The sequence below is a fragment of the Protopterus annectens genome, chromosome 4.part1 (genome assembly GCF_019279795.1).
Source record: "Protopterus annectens isolate FY-2018-M chromosome 4.part1, PAN1.0, whole genome shotgun sequence".
In the NCBI taxonomy this organism is placed as follows: Eukaryota; Metazoa; Chordata; order Ceratodontiformes; family Protopteridae; genus Protopterus; species Protopterus annectens.
In genome coordinates, this window is record NC_056734.1 from 493,056,791 (window position 1) to 493,068,316 (window position 11,526).

An 11,526-nucleotide genomic window follows, 5' to 3' on the forward strand; every position below is an offset into this window, starting at 1 on the left:
CTAACACGTGCACCACATAGTCTGTAATGGTGACAGATATTGGTGGCTAGTAACTGCAGTGAGTGACATCTGACCCTCATGTGGTTGGGGCCCTTTGGCTATGTGCTGGGTGGGACAGGCCTCGATGGCTCCTTGTCACAATCACCCTCTTCCATGCATCTATGTACGTCTACCTTTGGCTTATTATAGTGTGTTGTCCTTACATATATGTTTGTATTCCTATCCACTGTGTGTGTAAGGCATGAGTGGTGCATACTGAGGAGTGTCTACACTAACATCTGCAACTGCCAGATATGTCTGGTCCACTGATGTTTGCTGACATGGCCTTCATGTGTTTAAGTGTGTGAGCATGCCCAGTATGACCTTTCAGTATGTTGTTGAATGACATTGCCTTCATTTCTCTGTGTGTGTGTGTGAGCATGCCCAGTATGCCCGTCAGTATTTAATGTGTGGATCGAGTTCAAGTAGTTTGTACTGCAGTGCTGACCTTTGTGTTGTACACCTACAGGTAGCATGCTGTTTCTGGAGGGTATCCATCGATAATTTGGCATTGACTTTAACTACATTTCTGCATAGGGTGCAGGGGGGCACACCTGACTATTTTTACATTTCTACACAAGATTGGGGGACACAAATGACTGTTACTACATTTCTACATAGGATGGAGGGCACACCTGACTATTTCCACATTTCTACACAGGATGGGGGTCACACCTGACTGTTATTGCATTACTAAGTAGGATGGGGGGCACACCTGTCTATTTCTACATTTCTACACAGGATTGGGGGGGACACCTGACTGTTATTACATAACTACATAGGATGGGGAGGCACACATGACACTTGTACACATTTGCTATGACTGCACTGGTATGTCAGGTACTCCATTTCATTCTGTATTCTTACCAATCATGCTGACTAGAGACATACCAGTGTACTACAGATCTTAGCTTTGGTTGACCTACATATTAGTGTCTGACGTCAGAATTAACATCCCACTGCCTGACCTACTGTAGTCTGTCTGTGTAGGCCTGGGGGGTGGTTACCCATAGCCATCATTCAGAGGCCATAGCACAAGCTCTGTTTGGGTTTGTCTAAACCTGTCCTGCTGGCTGAGACTGTTGTTGGGTATGTGAACTGCCCTGACTGGCATGCATGAGTCATATAGACACACGTCACCCAGCAGATTTGCTGCAGTGGGTTTTGTCACCCTGTGTAGTACTGGCTACTATAGTGGCTCCAGTATGTGTTACAGATGTCATGGTACCACTATGGGTGTCTACTTTCTGCTGCCATAACATTCAGCCACCCAATTCCCTTGCATGCTCACATCCATACCATAGATACAGGTAATAACACATTCTACTCCATTTGGGAATTGGTAGGTTGAGTGACTTACCTTGTGGGTGTGCCAGAATTGTGGATGGTGCTGGAGGGCTGCCTGTGTCTGATGCACATAGTACACTCCCTATACATGGTTGAGCACAGGTAATGTCATGTTTGCCATCCCTTTTACTTTATGTGCGAGTCACAGAGAGGTGTCATTCCCTGGGTCCCTACTGTGTCAGTGTATGTACTATGTGTTGTCTCTTTGCCGTGGCCTTGGCATACTGAGCACACCTCCATTTGCCTACTGGGGCAGGCTCAGCTTGTTCCTTCTCCAAGTCACTCTGTGCATGAACAGTCCTTGGCATTGGTGGAGGGCTGTGTGGCCCTGCCCCATGCTGTTCCTGCTGCAACTGTTTCCACAGGATCATACTGTGTAGCATGGCACATACCATAACAATTTGGGTACCTGTTGCTGGTGAGTACTACAAGCCTCCACCGGATGTGTCCAGACACTGGAACCATGACTTGAGCATCCCAAACACATGCTGTATTATATGTCTGGTCTGTGCGTGTGCCTCATTATGGTGTTCTTGTTCAGGTATGTGTTTATTTCTGATGGGTGTCATCAGCCACGGCTCCAGTGTGTAACCAGCATCCCCCACTAAGTGGCCATAGGGGATGTCACCACTGGCAAATCTCTGGTACAGCTGCATCAAATGGCAAATGTGGGGATCATGATAGCTTTCCAGGGCAGCCAGCACACATATTCATTATAATGCCCTGTGCATCACAGATGACCTGGCAGTTGATGGAGGTGATGCCCCTGCAGTTGATGTAGGCCCTACCCTGATCACCGGGTGGTGCTTTGATGCATATGTGCATGCAGTCTATAGCATCCACTATTTCAAAGTATTCTGCTATTTGGTGGAAGAGACGCATATTGATGGCCAATACCTCACAGGTGTTGAGGAAATATATGTGCACACTGGCATGTGCTGACATGGCTTCCAGGAACTGGTGGAATACTCTGGATGCTGATGCCTGTGAGATCCCCATGATATCCCCAGTTGAACTTTGGGAGGTACCTGTGGCTAGTATTCCTAGGCCTACACATACCTTGGTATCCACTGGGATGGGTTCCCCTCAGTCAGTTTGGTGTGTCAGGCATGGCCGGCACAGCTCAACAATTTGCTGTAAGAGGTCCTTGTCCACCCTATAGTGCTCCACTATCTCCATCTCACATAGCTCCTGGTAGGTTACCCTGGGTCTGTACACTCTTCTCCATCTCCTCACTGTGGGTTGATTGGCAGCATTCACATCCTCACCACCCTCAGCCTCTTATACATGTTGTTCTATGTTGCCTGCTGCAGCTCCTCTCATTTTGTAGGTTTGCTTGTTAAAAGTTCCCCACTTGTATACACCAGTGGTGTAGAGTGTGGGAAAAACCAGAGGGGAAGGTGTTTGCATAGTTTATAGTAGTGTTCTGGGCTGGGCTGGTCTGCTGCCTGTGTAATTGGCTGATTCTGATACATTTCACCTGCCAACTATGCTAGTTCACCTTGATTACCTTCTTACTGCTGTTTTCCCTTCCCATTGCCTTCCTGTTCAAGCCCGGGGGTGCCCCACGTAAACAGAGTGCTCAAATGCACACAGTGCTGCTATTTCCTGGTTTAACTTTTTTTCTTCCTTTAAAACCCAGTGCATGGCGCGCATACCCACTTAGGCAAGGTAAAACGTGCTAGGCAGATTCAGACACACCCCTAGCTTAGCTGTGCTAAGCTAGGAGCAAATCCGAGCCACAGGGCTCCAATCCACTTACAGTATGCCTGACACACACCCCTATGATGTCAGTTAACTCCTAGGCTTGCACCAAGCTATTCCTACTCTTACACTGTTGGGACCTGACTAGCATGCTGGGGAAAACTGAGATTCACTATCATTCCCCTCATTTGCATAGGATTGCCTGCTAATGCATAGTTACATGTCTCACACTGAGCCTCCCCCCTTAGCAACCACTACTCACTGGCCATGTTGTCTTCTGCCTGCCATTTACTTGCATGGCAGAATACTGATTTTAGTTTGAATGCTTAATTTAGGTTTATTTTGTTATCCCCCCTGATCCCGTTTGCGCACTGCTGCCCTATGCTTAAACAACCAAGATCAGCTAAAAAAAAATAAAAGTTGATTTTTTTTAATTTTTTTGTATGTTTGCAATGCCAATGGCCTTATACTTGGCCATCAGCATGCTTCCTAACTGATACGCATCCTTTATTTAGAGCTGTCATAGCTCCGTTTTGGATTTTGCAGATATATACTCGGTTACTAACCGAGTACATTTCTGCAGATTGCGCCAGTCCTGCACATCTGATTGCAAGCTTACTGGATCACAAAATCACCTCATTTGCATAGATTTCTCCTACAAATGGGGTGATTTGCATACAGGGGCTTAGTCCATGCAGGACTAGTGCAGGAGCACTATGCACGCCCCTGCAGGCTGTTCCTGGATCGCACAGCAGACATTTTGCCTGCTAGAGCTCCTGCACTGATCTTGCACACCATGCAAGACATAGAGAATCCAGGGGACAGTCTTCTCCAGAAGATTGGATTGTAAAGGGTTTCTACATTTAATTAAAAACTGTTACTCTTGCATTTAGCACCAGAGGACTAAAAGTCTGACTTGTTAATGAGATGCTTTCTGCGACAAGAGTGCAATATTCGAATCTTTCTACTTTCATTTACTTGCTGAGTGACAATGGCATTTAACCAGATAATGTTTTAGAGCAAGTGGACATTTTTGCTAGTTTTTTTAATGATTTCCAGTACTGCAAGTCTAGTAACTATAAACCTGTTGCCATTGTTTCCCAATCATTCCCTATTGCATAGTTGATGTAGCTCAGTAAATATTATGGCAATATCACCAGCACACTAACTTTTGTTGAATGTAATGTAGACAATTTATTCTTCAAGAGCATGTACTGCATTTGTAGATGAAGCACTAAAATGAAAAACTGTCTGCCAGAAGCATCCTCTCCATTAGTAATAGTTCTCTTTAGTGTATAATTATACAGATGACTTTTACTTCTGTAGCAGCTCTGCATATTGGCATAGCATATGTTATTGGGTGGAAAGTGGTCCTTATACTCTTATAAATACTGTTCTTTTTAAACTGGTGTACACATGGCTGGATCTTATCGTATTATGCTAAGCAATCTTTATACAACTTCATGCAGTTCATCCAAACCTACCAATAAACTATAAGTCACATATTTATTTGTACCAATAAGTGCTGTATACAGTCAGCAAAGTGGCTATAATTGCTGGTGAGGCTCTTCGTGGAATAAAGTACCTTATGCTATTATCATATGGTCATTTTAAACAGTCTTTAATCTAGCTTTGCAGGACCAATGTGCATATATGCGTGAATTAAGTTGAAATAATTTGGCCATAATGATTTTGTGTAAAACAAATCTGTAATATGTGAATTTGGTCATTATTGTTCTTGTTATTTATTTATTATTTTTTGTCATAGACATCTGAGAACAATGCAATCAGCAATATAACTACATTTGTTGGGTTTGGGGGATGTCTGTGGATAAAAAATGGCTTACCCTTGTAAGCTGATAAAGTTAAAATGCCATTAATCTGTCTTTGCCGGACTGGTGTATAAAGCAAATTGAAATACTTTACTGTGGCCATTTTTATCACAATCAGACATGTGATGTGTACACAGCTGATAAAGTGACCACAGTTCTTGAGTACAGATGTTTGTGAATTATAATGACAGCAGTTTGAGTGTCCATTTATGGTTGAAATGTTCTGAAATGGGTAGATTTGTCATTATTGGTACATGCATTTTTTATCACTTATAGGAAAAAATATTTGAAACTACAAATTTAAAGCACACTAGCAACTGTTGAATTAAACAAATAATATAATTTAAAACAATCAAGAAGGTGAATCATAGAATACATGTTTATGTATGGTTCTAAAAACGTGTAAGGTGGCCTATGGTTTGAAAACAGCACAGAGTGCAGGCTACATTTAATCCACCACTGGCCAGATGCATTTTCAGTGAATGTGAGGTTCAAGAGAAGAGAAGTTTACTCTTACTCTTGTTAAATCTGTTTTCAGTGTAATACTGTTTTGTTCTGTTTAGCAAATGATCATCAGTGTTAGTGACATAAAATTTGAAATAACAGTTTTACATTAAATCTAAATTTCTGTACTCGTTGTAAAAGTAAAGAAGAAAATAGTATGTACATTGACAGGTTTGAATAGTGTCTATGGTTCTTGGGGAGACACAGCCATGTAATGGACACTGGACTGAGTGGGTGGGGCCTTGGTCACTATCCTGTCTAGGGTCCCATTTGACCATGATCTGGCTCTGCACTCAGTACTCTAGAAATAGTACAGATAGCATAGGAAAGGACAAGAAATATGGGAAACGGATTATAAGCAGTGGAATGACATGTTTGAATCACTTTGAGAAACAGGAGTGCATGGACTGAGGGATATGTTCCAGGGGGAATTGCTTTTTGCTGTTTAGTACATTTATTCATTACAAAAAAGTGTGCAACTGTGCATATGAGTAGAAAAAGTAAGCAAAGATGTGCTATGGTGAGTGCTGAAACAGAAATATGTTTTAAAGATGTGCACACATAATCCAGACAAATGTCACAAACTCACAGGGTACTGGAAAGGAAAAAACAGATGAGGCAAGAGAATAACAATGAATAAACAGAAAATTTTGGATGTAGAAAGGGACTGAAGAGAAGGTACAGGAATTGACACTAGTGAGGATAATGGAATGGATGGAGATAAGAGCCAGCAAAAGAGGTTTTAGGAACTCAAGTATGAAGCCACATGGCATAAATGATGAATGTCTCTAAAAATGGTAAAATAGGTTACTGATCTTCACCGCCAGGGATCGATGGCCAGACCGAGATTGTTGACAGATGTTGCACTGCCCAGTTACAGCTCATGACAGCTGGCTTGGGAGTGTCCAGCTAAAGCCATAAGATCAGCCTCTATATACTATCTATGCTTCATGACAAAAGGCACATGCATCACCAGTTGGTACAACAAGCAGCTGATGACCAGATGTGCACTAGGTCCCACCTGTGCAGCAACATCAAGCAGTTTCTGCAGTACTAGCAGGATTAAACAAAGCATAAAAAGATTAAACAAAGCATACATATGCAGTGCTCCTGCTCAGTGTGCATTCCTACAAGATGCAATACTGCAGACATATGTGGTGCGACATGCTTCAAGAGAGCTTACCAGCAGTACAGCAGCACATCAGTGTGAGATAGCGTGGGGCATAGTTCTCCTAAAGTAAACAGACTGTTATATTCTCTTAACATGTTTACTCATCCTGCACTCTGAATGGAAGTGCTGTGACTGTCATGGCAGACAGCATCAAAAGTGTGTGATACTCACAGATGTAACAATTACTGGACACAGATGCACATGCTTATTATTCTCAGCATCACTAATATCCCACCAATGTGAAACATAGGTTCATAGGTTCATAGGTTCATAGGTTCATACTAGGCTATCTGCCCGAGGGCATTTACAAGCCTAGCCCATCGTTTTGTGGCTTACGCCACCCCTTTAGTATGGGGAACTATACCCATTATTTTGCTGTGCCTCTGTCGAGTAGTGACACTGAGGTAATCCCTGGGGTATATCTGCGATCTCCCATCCATTGGTCAAGATTTCTCTTGAACAAGGCCAGCGAGGTGCTCTGCCTCACATGTACCGGGATTTTGTTCCACAGCATAGGGAGTCTTTGGGTGATGAATCTATCCCTCCAGCACGTCCTATTAATAGCCGTGTCGAGGTTTAAGTCTCCCGCCCTTGTGGCTCTGATGGATCTAGATTTTTGAGGTGAAGCATATTCATCAAATCTGGGTTTGACATGGCCTTGTATGTTAGGCAAAGGTCACCTCTGAGCAAGCGGTAGGTGACTGAATAGAGCTGGAGTTCTTTCAGTCGGGCAGCATAGGACAGATTTTTGAGACCCTTTATCCTTTTGGTGAGGAACTTTTGTGGCCTCTCCAGCTGCTGCAAGTGTCGGGTCAGATACATTCCGAATGGGGCATTGTACTCAATCATTGGTCTGATGAGTGATGAGTAAAGGGAGACTATGACCTCCCTTGATCTAGATGAGAATCCCTTCATGATAAGGTGGGCAATGTAGAAGGTCTTCCTAACTACTTTAGCTACATGGGTGTCGAATGACAGACTACTATCAACCTGGGTCCCCAGGTCCCTGATAACTTCTTCTGTGCTCAGTGGATTGCCACCTATTTGGTAGCTAGGGGTAACCTTGTTTTTCCCGAAGGGTATGACTATGCATTTTTGGCATTTAACTTTAGGCCGTGGCTCTGGCACCAGTTATCCGCTTCTGTGAGACCCTTCTGAAGGATATCTGTGTCAGATGTGTTTTCTACTATGGCCCAGTTTGCAGTCATCTGCAAACTTTGTCAGCCATAACCCTCCTGTGTTTGCTTGTACTGGAAAAGTAGATGCCAAACAAGAGTGGGCCCAGGACTGAGCCCTGTGGGACACCACTTGTGACAGGCTTTGAGTCTGACATGGCGCCAGCAGCTCTGACCCTGTGGGTTCTGTCACTCAGCCAGTTTGCAACCCATCTTGTGATGTATGGGTTGACATTTAAGCTGATGAGTTTTTCAATGATACCCGAATGGGGTATTGTATCGAAGGCCTTAGCCAGATCGAGGTAGGCTGTATGGACTGCCTTTCCTCATCAATGGCTTTGGTGACTGTTTCAAAAAGTCAACCAAGTTTAAAAGGCATGATCTGCCTTTGACAAAGCCAAACTGGGTTGGATCCAAAGTCTGCAAATTCCCTATGTCTTTATTTATGAGGTCCATTATAATCCTCTCCATGGCTTTGCAGATAAGGCTTGTCAAGCTAATGGGCCGGTAATTTCCAGGGTCGGTGGAGGCACCGCCTTTGTGAAGTGGTACCACAGTTGCAGTGCGCCACTCCTGGCGTATCCAGAGGTAAGACTTTGATTAAACAGCTGTCCTAGCTGTGGGTTTAATTCCTCATTGAGTTCATGGAGCACACAGCCGGGGACACCATCAGGTCCCATGGATGCTGTGTTTTTTGCTTTGGAGAGAGCAGTTCTCACTTGGGCGCTGGAGATGTTTGGGGGCTGCAATCGTTTGGTATAGATATCTCCTTTGGGGAGGGGAGAAGTTTGCACTGAACCTGTCAGCCAGTATGTTGGCAATGTCTGTAGGATCAGTAATCTTCACATCATTTTGAACTAGCTCTGAGCATATCTGGGAGTTTCCTCCCAGGTTTCTAACATAGCTAAAGAAGGCCTTATGATTGTCTTTGAGTCTTTAGCTATTTTTCTCTCGAAATTTGCTTTGGATGATTTTATGAGAGCTCTTAGTTTTTACTTATAGTGATCAAGGGTGTCTTACCTTTTAAGGATTTTGCTCTATCTTGTAGTAGCTTCCTCCTTTTGTTGTAGAGTTTGTTTATGGCTGGGGTCCACCAGACTGGACGCTTGCCTTTGGTACAAAGAGTCTTTGTTTTGCTTGGGATTGCTTTATCCATGCAGTCCTGCAGGTGCTGGTAGAAGGCATTTGTAAGTGATTCAGTGGCTTGAGTACTGTTTTCCGCCAGCTCGGGGCCCTAAAAGAGACCACACTAGTCTTTAGAAGTGTGAAGTCGGCTTTTGAGAAGTTCTTTACTGTGGTCTTTTTATTTCAGGTGGGGTGGGATGAGGACCTCCAGCGAGATTAGTTTGTGGTCTGATCTCACCAGTGAGGGGTACACCTCCGGTGTTGAACATTGTGCTCCCATGTTCGTGATGATGAGATCAAGTATGTTATCTCCTCTTGTGGGGATGGTGACTAGTTGTTCCATGGCATTTGAGTTTATGAATTCCAGGAACTTTTGGGCTAGGGTGTTTGGGCTTGAGTAGTGTTCCCAGTCTATATTAGGGTAATTGAAGTCACCTAGTATGATGGTGTTTGGTGATACATTTATCCCCTCTAGTGTTTTCAGGAAGGCCATGTGAGGTTCCTGAGTTTGTGAGGGTGACCTGTAACATGCTACAATTTGCAGAGCAGTCTTGCCTATGGTTAATTGCACCTGGATGGTCTCAGATGCATCGTGCGTTGCCACCAATCTTGAGGTGTGGGTGTCCTTGATGAATATGGATACCCCCCCTCCTTTCATGACATGAAAGCCAATCACAAAGTATGATGTCTGCATACATATTGAAAGCATATCTACTTTCATGTCATGTCTCTGACGTGCATGTTTATAATGAGAACTGAGTTTATTCACTGGCACATTATTACTACACAGAGCATGATGTGTTTTAAGCAAAATCAAATTTCTACTTATCACATGCATATGGATCAAATGCAAAGACAAACATATATACAGGTAGATAGATACATAGATAAGCCATATTTCAGGGTTTATACTGAATAGCTGATTTTCACAAATTTGACTATTCAATATGGAGAAACTCGGTATAGTGAATTTTACCAACTCCATGAAGCGAATTCAAAAAAACAAAAACAAAACAGCACACAGCCACAGCAGGTCCACACCCCCTTACTTTAAATACACACACACACACACAAACACACACATATAGTACACTAGGTATATACTTTTTGGTATCTACACTTTTGCTGAATGATCAAGTATACCTAAATCCTTGGGATGTCATTAAATCTGTTAAGATTGCAATGAATCCACATTTTGTACAACATTTGCTAAATAAGTAAATGTCCATACTTTGTATATCCAAAACACAAACAAGCTGTTGTTGTTGTTGCCTTTCGGCTTTTCCCGGTTAGGGGTCACCACAGCAGAACTCCGGTCCGCTAATGATTGGTAGTAGATTTTGATGAACGCCAAGGTGCCAGCTCGATATTCAACCTTCAATGAAGGCACGTCATTTACGCATGTCTTTCGAACACCCACCCAACCATGGGGAGGACATGCAGACTCCACACAGAAGGCACTCCCCGCACTCCAGCCGAGAATCAGACAGGAGAACCTCTTGCTGTGAGGCAACAACACTACCGCTGCACCACTGCGGATGTCAAAACACAAAACACAAACAAATATAACCCAGAAAAACACCATAAACACAGCTCTACTAACTTTAATAAATGAGTAAAATAAAAAAAAAAAAAAAAAAAAAAAAACACATGGACCTCACTTTCAATTCACTTTAATATAAAAACAAAAGTCACTTCATGCACACACACACACACACACACACACACACACACACACACACACACACACACACACACACACACACACACACAATTCCTACAAAAAATACAGCAATGCCTACCTAAATAAACCCTTTATACATAAAATTTATTTGATTAGAATAAAAAAATACAAAATGTCTTTCGGCTTTTCCTGGTTAGGGGTCGCCACAGAGGAACTCCGGTCCACTAATGATTGGCAGTGAATTTTTATGGTGCCGAGTTGCCAGCCCGACACCCAGTCTTCAAAGAAGGCACACCCATTCACAGAAAAACCTAATGATAAAATAAAACAGTAATTACCACTAGTCGAATGAAAAGAGCATTACTAGTGAAGCAGTCTGAATTCATCTAAAATGCATAACTAAACAATAAAATGAACAAATGTTAACATCTACCTAGCTAGCCAACTGTGCATATGCATATAAAACTATATATATATATATATATATATATATATATATATATATATATATATGTGTGTGTGTATGTATATGTGTGTGTATGCATATGTGTGTGTGTGTGTGTGTGTGTGTGTGTGTGTGTGTGTGTGTGTGTGTGTGTGTGTGTGTGTGTGTGTGTGTGTGTGTGTGTGACTTCACTATTCCCAGTAAGCTCAATGTAAAACATTAACAGAAAAAACATGGAATTTAATTTTGGTCTGGTATGTGTGTGACACATGAACTATCTTATACTGTATCAGTCTATATCTAGCTAGCTAGTTAGCTCTCCAAATATACCAAACGTTAGGTATGTAGACAGACACTCATACAGACATTAGATAGATAGATGACTACATAGACAGGCAGTCGGGAAGCTAAATGAATAAATGGATAGGAAATATATCTGGGATGCAGTCCCACTAATATGTGTGTGTGTGTGTATACATACACACACACACACACACACA